Source organism: Molothrus ater, chromosome 6, assembly GCF_012460135.2.
Source record: "Molothrus ater isolate BHLD 08-10-18 breed brown headed cowbird chromosome 6, BPBGC_Mater_1.1, whole genome shotgun sequence".
NCBI classification, from domain to species: Eukaryota; Metazoa; Chordata; class Aves; order Passeriformes; family Icteridae; genus Molothrus; species Molothrus ater.
In genome coordinates this window covers 52,555,628-52,567,281 of record NC_050483.2, presented here as the reverse complement: position 1 = coordinate 52,567,281, position 11,654 = coordinate 52,555,628, and positions in this window count along the sequence as shown.

Below are 11,654 nucleotides of genomic sequence, written 5' to 3'. Positions count from 1 at the left end.
GGACAGCTCTGCCTTTGCCACCTGCCTGCCAGCACCACCACGGAGCTGTGCTATGCATCTCCCACTTGGCCTTTCTTCCAGTGACTCCACCTCTGTGAGCAGGATAGCATCACTCAGAGGCTCCCTGCACAAAGTCTCTCTCCCACTCCCTTTTCATTTAAGGTTTCACTGGGATCCTCTTGGCACAAGGGCTGTACCACCGCCATGCTCACCCATCACCCAGACACAGCAAGCTTGGGATGTGGGCAGGAAGGAGTGACAAGCTGCTCTGGCTCTTTTGGAAGCTGTGCTCCATCACCTCTCCAGCCCTGCTCTGGGCAGAAGGGCTCTGTGATGAGCAATGATTTGTCACCTGAGTGCCCCAAGCTGCTGGGGGCCAGGGCTTGCCTGGCTGCTTTGAAGTGTTGCTACAGAGCCTCACCAGTATTCCCCTCATTTGAGCTGCCATTTCTGAGGGTCACCTTCAGGCTTGATGCTGAGGACAGTGGAAAGCAGATGCTCCTTAATTATGCTGCAAGGTCTGAGGAAAGACCTGACATTTGCTGAGGTGCTGCCTGTTCTTCCCTGGTTTATTTAGTGGCTTTGCCAAGGATGTGACAGGGAATGGAGGGCTTGATAGTGAAAACCACAGGTAACACTCTGGGACATGATGAGCTCTGTTGGATATCAAATGTGCATGAGGAGAATCAATCTCTAAAACTGTGAGGCCTCAGAGAAGGCAAACCTTCTGACTGCAAAATTATATGGTAAATTGTGTTTTATTCCTGTTCCTCCCAAAAGGAGCCTGTCAATGATGGGAAACTCATACACTAATCCCAATATTAATCAAAATAACTTGCACCCACCTTTGAGGCTTTCCTCTCCAGTGCCCAGCTGAGAGTGATGCCTGGTCCACAGGTGGGGAAGGGGGTGTGTGTGTGACAGGCAACATGGCAAAAGCCACCGCAGGCTATTCCCCCCAGCACATCACTAAAGGTTGATTTTTAAGGCTGAAATGCCTGCCTTTACTGTAGCACCCCACGGTCCCTGGAGAAAAGACGAGGAGGAGGCGAGTGCTGAGGTCTCTGACTCTGTAGAATGGAAGGGCTGGGCTGGATTCCCCAGCTTCCCCGGTGGCTCTGGAACACCCGGGCTGGGAAGGGTACACTCCTGGTGCCATCTAGTGGCACTGGGACATGGAAAGGGCCGTGGCTCTCATGTTTATTATCTGCCTTATTATTATGGGGCATTACAGGGAAATATTCCTACATGATGTATCATTTGTGTGGGCTGTGAGGGGCCCCTTAGCAGAGTGTGAGACTTGCAGGACAACAAAACACTGGCAGCTCAACTCTGCTGTAAAGTAGGATGCACAGAGCACTTAGATGTGTCTGCCAGCCAGATAACCAGCAGGTTTATGGGAAGATTGTGAAAGACAGTGATGAGCAGGATAGGTGGGATGTGTCCTGTGCTTTACAGAAAGAGCTGGAGCTTGTGAGTGTGGAGAGGAGAGGTTGAGAGGCAGTGCTGCAGAGCCAGGACCCAAGAACCTGATTTCTTCTCACTCCACAGCAGCTGGGCTTCCTGTTGCAGTAAAGGGCTTTAGGATAAGGTTTAATTGGCTTAATCTGACCTAAGGCCATATGGGCACCTGAAGATGGGTTTCTGCCCTCACCCCTGCGTGACTCCCCACCACCTCATCATATGGCTCCACTGACAGCAAATTAGCAGCCAAAAGAAATAATCTTGCATGGGTTTGCCTTTCCTGTTTGCTTTTCAGGAGCCCTGGTTCCATCTCTCTGAGCTCCAGCTGCCAGCTTCACACCTTCTAACTCTCCTGTCTCCTACTGCTATCCTGGTTTTCAGCCTGGTCCCAGCTGCCATCCCCGAGCTGCCCCTTGCTCCAGGGGCTGTGGTTGCCTGTGCTGTCCAGCTTGGCTCACACAGCCTGTGTGGGACCATTGCCTATTGCCCCAATGGGCTGTTCTAAAAGTGATGCCAGTCTGCCAGCAGTTTAAAAAAATTGACTGAGTTTAAAGCAGCTGCTGGGAAAACCCCTGTGTTTCAGGGCTGAGACAAAGTACTTGCAAGAGCAGAGTGTCTGGAGCTGTTTGTTATATTGTATACCCTTGCAGGGTTTTGGAAAAATTATAAAGCCTATCTTGGTTCACACATGAGTATTAGTTTTTGGGTTTTTTTTTTCTTCACTGTATTCTACCCTCTGAACTTCTCCACACTGGTCTTTTGTGCCCAACAAAATGGGCTTGTGCTATGAGGAATGATGTAATTTTATTTCCTTCCAGGCTGCTCAGTGCTGAGAAAGATCCAAATTTTCATTCCCAGACACTTGCTGCGGCTCCTGCTGAAGGTGCCACATGGTCCACGGCCCATTGTGCCCATGTCTGCTGGGCTCTCATCCAGCATGGTCCAAACTTTGGAGGGAGAGGAGGGTCCGGGAAAGGGGAGGAGGCTAAGCCCAGGTGTTGCAGCTCGGGCAGAACCTGGGGTAGATGTTAAAGATGAGTTTTCACTCTGGGAGAGGGGGGAGAACCCTTCAGGGCTGCAGGCTGAGGGATGACCCCTTGGCCGTGCGGGTCCCCTGGCACAGGGCCCACGCTCAGGGCAGCCCCAGCCCCGGCCCTGCCTGTGCCCGCTCGGCACCGAGGGGCTCTGACTGCCGCGGCCCGAGCCGAGCTGCGGACCCCGGGCTGCCTCCTCCACACGGGCTCCGAGCGCCGCGTGGAGCCGGGATCCGCCGCTAGATGGGAGCAAAACCTGCGGGAACGGCCGAGCCCACGCGTGGGGCCGCGGAGCGGGGCACGGCCCTCAGGGCTGGCACGGCAGCGTTTCTCCTTCCGAACACGGCCCTGCGCCAGGGCCGACCGGCGCCCTTTGGCAGCTGGTAGCTGATGTTCCTGAGCCCTGTCCCACCGACTTGCAGCTTAAAAACTCAGCACAGCGGAGCTGGACTCCTTGTGGAGAGAAATTTGCCTCCTCTTCGGACCATCGTGAGTCCTGTCCGAACAACCAGCTGGGCCCTGGGGTGGCTCCCTGGTCCCTCAGCCAGGGAGGAGCTTCCTTCTCCTGTCGTGTTTACACTTCGGTCTTCCACAAATTCCCACCCATTCACTTGTCTTTCTTCCCTGAGATGTCAGCTCTGCCAAAAGTGCTGTGCCCATCCTTGCTTTGCCTCCATCCCTGCCATGGGGAAAGCCCTGCAGCCAAGGTCCCCTGCCTCGATGGGCTCTGGTCATGCCAGGGCTGCTGCAGCTGTCCTGGCTGTCCTGGCTGTCCCTGGCTCAGCCTGTGCCCAGAGCACAGCAGGTGTCCCGGAGAGTCCTGGGGCAGGAGTTTGTGCTGCAAGGGGAGAATGCCATGAGGAACAGGGTGTACTGTGTCATAGCTCAAACCTGTGGTGGTTTCTTTATAGAGGTTGTCCTGGGCTAGTGGGGATGAGCCTTCTGCTGTTTCATGTCCTGCATGGTGGTTGGTAACTGCCCTGTCAGCAGCACTTTCTTGGCTCCTTCTTAAACCAAACAAGCCCAGGCTGGGGGAGCTCAGGCCACAGGATCATAATCAAAAATAGTCATGCCTGAAATGTTTTCCCCAAGAGTGCCTGATAGCCACATGGACTGGGATTACTGTGGGCACAGTGGGAAATGTCTCTGCATACCCAACACTTGGTTCAGGGTGGGAGGAGAAGTGGCAGTCACTGCCAAGTGCCCATGCCCTCTGAGGCAGACTGAGGCTCAAGGAGCAGAGCTCTGGCACCATCTTCCCTACAGCTTACCTAAAAAACAGGACCCTGGAGGAATGTGGAGTTGCCAGCAAACCTTGGGCATTCCTAACATATGAGGAAGAGTTGAGTGAGTGGTTTCTGAGACTGATCAGGAAAAACTGCAATCACAGGACAGGGCCTGGTATCAAAGCCATTGTGGAGCTGAATTTCCCTGAAGACTGCTTTGCCTTCCCTGCTTTGCCTGCCCTGCTTTGCCTGCCCTGCTTTGCCTTGCCTTGCCTTCCCTTCCTTTCCCACTTCCCATTTCTTTCTGGAAGCAATTTTTAGTTCTTTGAAGGCCAACATTGTAGTAGTCTAGGCTAAAGTAGTCTAGGCCTACTTTCTTTTCTAAATTGGTGTGGTTCTAAATTTTCTGTGTTGGTTCCTTCAGTGTTTTCTTAGACATCACATTTCTGGTCTGTCAATCATTCTGTCTTTTGCCTTTTGGACTCAAATGCCAAGAGTAGACATTGCACGGTAGCCAAGCTCTGGCAATAACAGCTGGAGCAGGGGAGTTTCTTTCTGTGTTGTCCTGGTGTCCCTCCTTTTTGCATTTCCCAGTTGGAGGCTTCCTTTTTCACAGCAGTGTGCTGACACAGCCCGTTCATGACCTGTCATTACTGCAGAATGTGTTTGAATTTTTGCAGAGTTACTACTGAATGGGCAATTTCCTCCCTGTGTTTGTACAGTTGTTTACTTCTGTTGCATTGCCAGATGCTGTTCTTGTTGTGTTTGAGCTGCATCCTATTGGTTTTTTAATTTTCCTGGATAATTCTGAGATCAGATTTTGTCTCCTATTCCTGGTCACCATGCTTGCAGTTCCTGGATCTCTTGTAAGCATTCTCTGCATTTCAGCATTCGAATCATTAATGAGTCTGGCTCAGACAAGGCTTCTGTGGACCTGCACTCAATACCCCCTGCAGTTTTGCTCTGATCATGGATCTCTATCCAGTTTTGTGTCTGCTCCCCAGGAGCTTTGCAAGAGCAGACCCCCAGCCCAAGGTCTCTATGCCCAGAGGTGTGGTGCTTCCCAGACCTGTGCCAAGCCACAGTCAGCCCTCACATTTTGACATGAATCGTACTTGTGACAGTGTAAAAAACCTTGTTAAAGTCAACAGTCCCAACCATCCCACCTGACCATGAACAAGAACTTCCTTACTGTGAGGGTGACTAAGCACTGGTTTTCAAAAGGAGCCTGGACCCAATCCAGGTACCACGAGTGACATGGTCCAGGTCCTGCTTGAGCAGGCAGATTGGACTGGATGGCCTTCATGGTGCCTTCCAACATTACCCATTCCATGATTCTGCAATCCACAGCTGCTCTGCTTTCAGGGAAGTGAAACTTCTGCCCTGGAGGGAAAGCAAATAGATTTAGGCAGAACAAATTTAATTTAAAACAGTCTTGGTGTATTGTCTTGGTATCATTCTCATGCTGAAAACTCTTTAATTTTACTGGTATTTTTCTAGGAAACGTCTTGAACATCAGCACTGCTTGCTCTTGCCTAGGGGAGCTGGCTCCCTCTTGGCCATTGAGGTGGATGGCTGCAGGAGGGCTTTTCCAAATACACTGTGCTGGGACAAGTTGGGTAGATGAAATCCACCTCTGGAAGCCTCTGGTTTATTTAGGCTGTAATGGGGACACAATTTGTTAGTATTATCCTATTTAATTTACTTTTTGGCAGCATCATTGGCATAAGCAGCCCCCTTTGCATGTGTGACCTCCCCTGGGCTAGTGCAGCTTCTGGGGGCTGGGCAAGTGCTGAGGGGGATGGCAGAGGTTGCTTAAGCCAAGGCTGCTGCTGGAGCAGATGCACCTCTGAGCACTTAAAATTGTGTTCCCATGGTGTTGCTCATGCCTCAGTACCAACATCTGTGCTTCAGCTTTCCAGTTGCTCCCCAGATGCCTGTGCCACGGTTTTACATTCATCTCCTGGAATCTGAATAGCTTGTTTTTCTTCATGTAATTCCTTCTTGAACTTCAAGGGATTAAGGAATTTATGATTCAGCTGAATTCCCAACATGCTGCACATCCTCCTCCCGCACTGGGAGGTTTCTTCATGCCTTTAATATTATGTTCTGAGGAGCTGCCTGCTCATCTAAATTCCTCTTTCCTCTTAGACCAACGTGCCCCAGGGTCTTCCCTGTTTTATCTGTGTCTGTAATCTGCCCTCCCTTCATTTTTCCTGTTCCTTCTGTCCTGAGAATTGACATTTCTCTGGTCTTCCTGTACCTGGTCCTGTTCTCCTCTGCCCAGAGCTGGATCCTTTCTCCCATCCTTGGGGAGGGGGATCAGAAAAGCAGCACTGAGCCCTGTGTACTCAGTGCAGGGGTGAGGAGCACTTCCCAGGGTAACTGTGGAGGCTCAGGCTCACAAGGGGCATCCTTAGAGCTGAAGCAGGGCAGCCCCAATGTACACCTAAATTGAGCTTCTCTGGAAGGAGTGAGGGGGACAACAGCAGAGCAGAGGACACTGGAAGGAAAGTGTGGTCTCTCCAAAATGTCACCCTGGGGGATATAAGAGATCTGAGGAGGAGGATAGCACAGAGGCTGAGGGCAGCCATGCCTCACCCATATGGGTACCTCCAATGCTGACAGGTTCTGCCCAGCACAGGGCTCTTTTGGGAATGGGAACTATCCTGAATGAGTGAACTCCAGATAAACCACTCCTGCAGCTGAGCTTCAGGCTGAAAAGTCTGCAGGATCCCTGGGGACAGTAAGGCACATGGCCCTGGGCATAGCTGTGACACACCAATGCTGTGCCTCAGTTTCCATTCTAAAGCTGCAGTGCATGGTGCACCCTGCCGTGTCAGGTGTGTCCCAGCTGTGGGAAGGTGCAGGGGTTTGTCTGTCCTGTCTCACTGCAAGGCCCTGCAGGCAAACCTAAGCTGGTTTCTGGCTCATTTGTGTCCTGGTCTTCAGCAGGCTCTGAGCTGCCAAACCCCTGGGGTTAAGCTGTTTGTTTAGGGCTGTCCCTCTCCAATGCCAGCAGAATTCTGGGGCTTTATTGAAGGGCTGTGAGGATGCAGGAGAAGAAGCGATTCTGGTAAATCATGTGTCTCAAGGATTTTGAAACTGTCCAGGCTGCCAGACATGACACAAGCTCAGATTTCAGCATGCTTTAAGCACCGTGCCAAAAGCAAGGCTGCAGCTACCAACAAGGCAGAGCGTGGCCTGAGTCATTTGCTTGGAAAATCCAGATCCCAGTTCTTCCATTTGTGGACAAATGACAGAACACTGCCCTGGAGAAACAGCACCAGTGTTTATGACACTGTTCTGGAGGAACAGCACTCTGGGTTTATTTAGATGCCATCTGATTTATATTTTCATAAAAGCAGAGATGTTTATGTTAGCCTCAAATGTTTTGCACAATGCTGGGCTGCTATGTTTTCAGCACTGATGAAACTTCCCTTTCACCTCAGAGAGGATGCAGATGGGTGCCTCTCTCCTGGCCATAAGTAAGGGCTGGGGACAATTCCTGTGCTGGCCAGGTTCTCCTGGGACTGCCAGGCTCTGCCAGCACAGGCAGGGCAGCATTGCTGTGCTTCTGATGTGCTGAGGCTTCAATACCAAGAGCAAAGGCTGTTCTCAGCCTGGGCTGGCACCTCCAGCATCTCCCCCAGGGCTGTGCTTGGAGATGATGCCAGGGGGCTTGGACACAAGGCCAGTAGCCTGTCCTGTCACAGCCACTGGCTTGGGGAAGGCACTGTTGTTGGGCAGAAGGATCTCCACTGAAGCCTCCACTCCATGCCCATGTGCAGGAGAGACATGTCCCAGTAATGTCCCAGTAATGAATGTGTGGTCAGTAAAGGGTGCAGGATGGGTCTAGACCCTGAACAGAGGTTGCAGAAGCTGGGCTTACTTAACTTGGCAAAAGGGAAGATAAAGGACAATTTGACAGCAACCCACATGAAAGGTGGTTATGATGGTGACAGTCAAAGTTTTCTCAGTATCAGCAGGTGACACACGAGGGCAAAACGGGCACAGGCAGTTCAGAAAGTTCAGGTCAAACATCAAGGAAAACTTCTTCCCTAGGAGAAGATTCAGCCCAGAGAGGTGGCAGACTTGCTGTCTAAAGGTTGTTCAAGCCTTGTCTAGGCAAAGACACAGGATGACCTGAGCTAGGGTTGGCAGTGGTCCTGTTTTGAATGGGAAGGTGGAGTGGAGCCTGCAGAGCCCCCTTCCAGCAGTGGTGTCATCCTGTGAGCACCCCAGCCAGGCCAGACTGACTTACAGCCTGTGTGAGTATTTATGTGGAATGGAGCATCACTTCACTGACTGGAAATAAACACGAGGTGAGGGCTCTGTGGGCTTTTTGGCAAGTTTCTTCCCAAGCACCCTGCAACAGGGAGGTGGATGGAGCAGAGGGCTGGGGTGAAGGACACATCTGTAATTTTGCAACATTGACCTGTTGTACTAAGAGAAAGGGCAAACAAAGAGAGGGAAAACATAATAGACTAGAGGGGTTTGCATCTCCTCAAAGGCAGGAGTCTTTTTCTTCACCCCACACCATGTGGGACAGATGAAGTTCCTACCAGGGACCAGATAAGAGCAGAACAGAAGGACAGGAATTTCCTTGTGTCACTGAATGGTCCTTCCCAGTCTGAGACATGCTGGCATCAAGGACCTACATTTTTGTATTGCTTCCTGGGAAGCAAGGCCTCCCAAGAGGTTGTGGCAAGGCTGGAATTTCCCACAAGGCCCTGCTTTCTAAGTCATTGAACCAAGAAGTGGTGCTTGCTTGGAATGTTTGTTCTTGTTGACATGACTGAGGAATAAACACATGTCCCAGCTGCACACAAGGACATGAGGCAGAGCTCCAGGCTCCCATTAAGTCCAGAGCAAAAGATCTGGGAGTTTTTTATGAGGTAAAGTTGACTGGAATTCATAAATGCAATTTATGGGATTTATAAAGGGTCTCTTGTAAAGACATTTTCTATATTTAACATAGCATCATCTTTGTTTTGTTTTTCTACTGGGTGACAAAAAGAAAGAGAACAGAAGACAATTTTTGTGAAGAAATATGGCAAGACTGATTTACCAATGTGACTTACACTGCTTTTGGAATTGAAAATGAGGTTTGGCAATGTCTGAGGGTGACCTTTCACGGAGTCACTCCCTGCTTCTCTTGAATCTCTGGGCACTACACCAAAATTATTAAAGTAAACACAAATTTCAGATAGTATGGAGCCAAATGACCTAATCTGCAAATCTGAAACATTTTGGGCATCTGGGAGCGGGTGCAGGATGGCAGCGTGGCTCAAGCCAGGGAGCCCAGCATCCCTCCATGCCAGTGTCAAGAATAGGTGCCCAGAGATAGCTGGAGTGGTGGGAGAGGCACAATCCACCCTCTTATACTCTCCCATACCCCAACACTTTTCAGCTTACACATTTCCTGAGCCAGAGCGGTGTCTGTATTTGAGAACCCTCAATCTTCTGTCCCTTCTCCATCCCTGTTTGTTTCCTGCCTTCAGCTGAGCTTTTAGTAACCACAGCATCCTGCAGCAGGAGATGCTGCAGCCTAATTACACCTTCTGCAAAAAAAGATTCAGTTTTCTGGTTTTCGGGTTATGCACCTACTGTCTTCATGTGAAACCTCTTGTGTGGGAAGAGACAGTTTTCCTCTTTTCATCTTATTTAGTCTTCCAGTATTTCACAGCCTCCCATCCTCAGCTGGCCCCTTTCCAGCCTGAGGAGTCCTGTCCTGCTCATGCACAAGCTCTGCCATGTCTCTGGACTTTCTCCTCTGCTATCACATCTTCAAAGCAAAGGGACCCAAATGGCACAATTTCCAAGCTGGGGCTGCCATGAGACTTTGTTACGATTTTCTGCTCCAGATTTGTTCACATTCCCCCCCTCTCTTTGTAACTCCTCACATTTAATTTGAGGTTTCTTCTCTCTTCCTTGCATTAGGTAACATTTCTACAGAGCTGGAAATGTTACCTAATGTTCAGGGTCTCATTTGGCTCCCCTGTTTTGTATGTAAAACAAGAATTTGTTTCCCTTTACATAATCTCTGCCACTTGAACACCTGTTTGCTAAGCATCATAAGGTCACCTTTACTGCTATGAGCCATTTGGTATCATCTGCAACAGCTGTCACTTGCCTGTCCACCTTGCCCAGGTTTCTGCAGACATCCCAGCACAACCCTGCATAGGAGAGCAGCTCTCCAATATGAAAATTGCACCGTATTTCCCATCTTTGCTCTGTTACTTGTCCTTATGAGAACCTCTCACTCACCTATTGCTCCCCAGTTTCTCTCTGAGCCTATGGCAAGAACTTTCCAAATGCCTTTGGAAACCTCAGTAGGCTACAGCCTCTCCCCTGTGCTCCCTTGCTCTCCCCACAGAACCCCTGGGGGTGGCTGAGGTGCCAAGCTGTGCTGGTTCTTCCCTGGTGAATCACCATGAGACAGGCCAGAAAGGGGCCTGCCAGGTGCTGGTGACACCTGACACAGGGGCCCAGACTCTGTGAGTGTCTTCCAGATCATTTGAAGGCATCCAAGAGCTGCCCTTGCTGCAGGGTCTGTGCCTGTCAGCCTGCAGACCCTGCTCTGGAGGGAGCTGGTTGGTCCCTGCTCCAGTGGAGGACACTTCCTGGGCATGGAGCCACACTGCAATGGGGATACTGATGCTTTGTGCTCCTCTGAGGCTCACCAACAGATTTAGGCCCTTCCCACTTGAATCTGCTCCAAAAGGAGACAGATCTGCCAGCTTTCCTAAGTCTTTGACACCTGTCTGTCCAAGCATATCACAGTCCCTCTCTTTGTCCTTCCACACATTACATTTGAGTTTTGCATCTCAGGACAGATGGTTACCTCCTTGCCATGCCCAGTGTTTTCAATTTTGTTTCATGAGAATCACAGAGCAGCAGGTGGGGACTTGCTGGTGAGGCTGCTGCCTTCCACCAGGGATGTCCCAGATGTGGTCTGGAGGACAGCTCATGGGGAGAACCCACAGCACCCATGACAATGGCATTCCTCCTTCCTTCTTAGATGATCCTGGAGGTTGTTCACTCAGTTTCAAGCAGACAGACTTTGAAGCTAAAGCTGTGAGTACAGAGAGGGTCCCCAGCTTTAGATCCTGTAAATGCTTTTTTTCAAATTCAGAAATCAATATGTGAGGGGAACATTGTGGCAGAGAGTAAGCATGTCTGTGGAAATGACACACAGATTATTTTCTGGGGTTACTTAATGGTAAGACCAGTATTTTTTGTTGTGGTGGGGAAATGACCCATTTGTGAGTGGGAGAGAGTGCACATGTTTGGGGCTGCTGTTCATGTGACAGTCATCCTCTCTTGGTGTGTCCCATGTGGGGCTGGCCCCTGCTGTTGGCTTACAGCAGTGCAAAGCCCAGGGGTCCCAGGGAGGCCTTCCAGAGTGAGATGCAGACAACTTTGAATATAAGAAAGTGATTTAAATTGCTAGATTTCCAGGAGCTGCCAGAAACAAAATAGTTCCAAAGCTGTAGAGTTTCTTTATATGGGTCCTGAGGCCCTGAGCAGGAGTGGAGGTGGACAGCTGCCCTGGGGCATAGGATGAAATTTCATTGTTTCCTCCAGGCTGGCTTGGCTGTGATGTTCTCCTTGGCCAAGGACACAATGACCTTTCTACATCCCTTCTTTCTGTAAGGTAGTTAAAAACTTGCTTGTTCCAGCCTGCAACAGCTAATTTACAAATGAAGTAAAAACCTCTAGGGCTGTGATATCCAGCCTTCAGCAATACCAACACCTTTCTGGAATACACCGAGGAGTTCCAGGAAGAAAATTCTGCCTCAAAGCATTGACTTGCCAGAGCTAACCTTCTGTAGGAAAATACAGTGTCCAGACTAATAGCCTTCCACATCCTGGTCTTTTCCCAGCACAAATAGTTGCCCTGTATTTTCTGGCCAATTAACCTGTG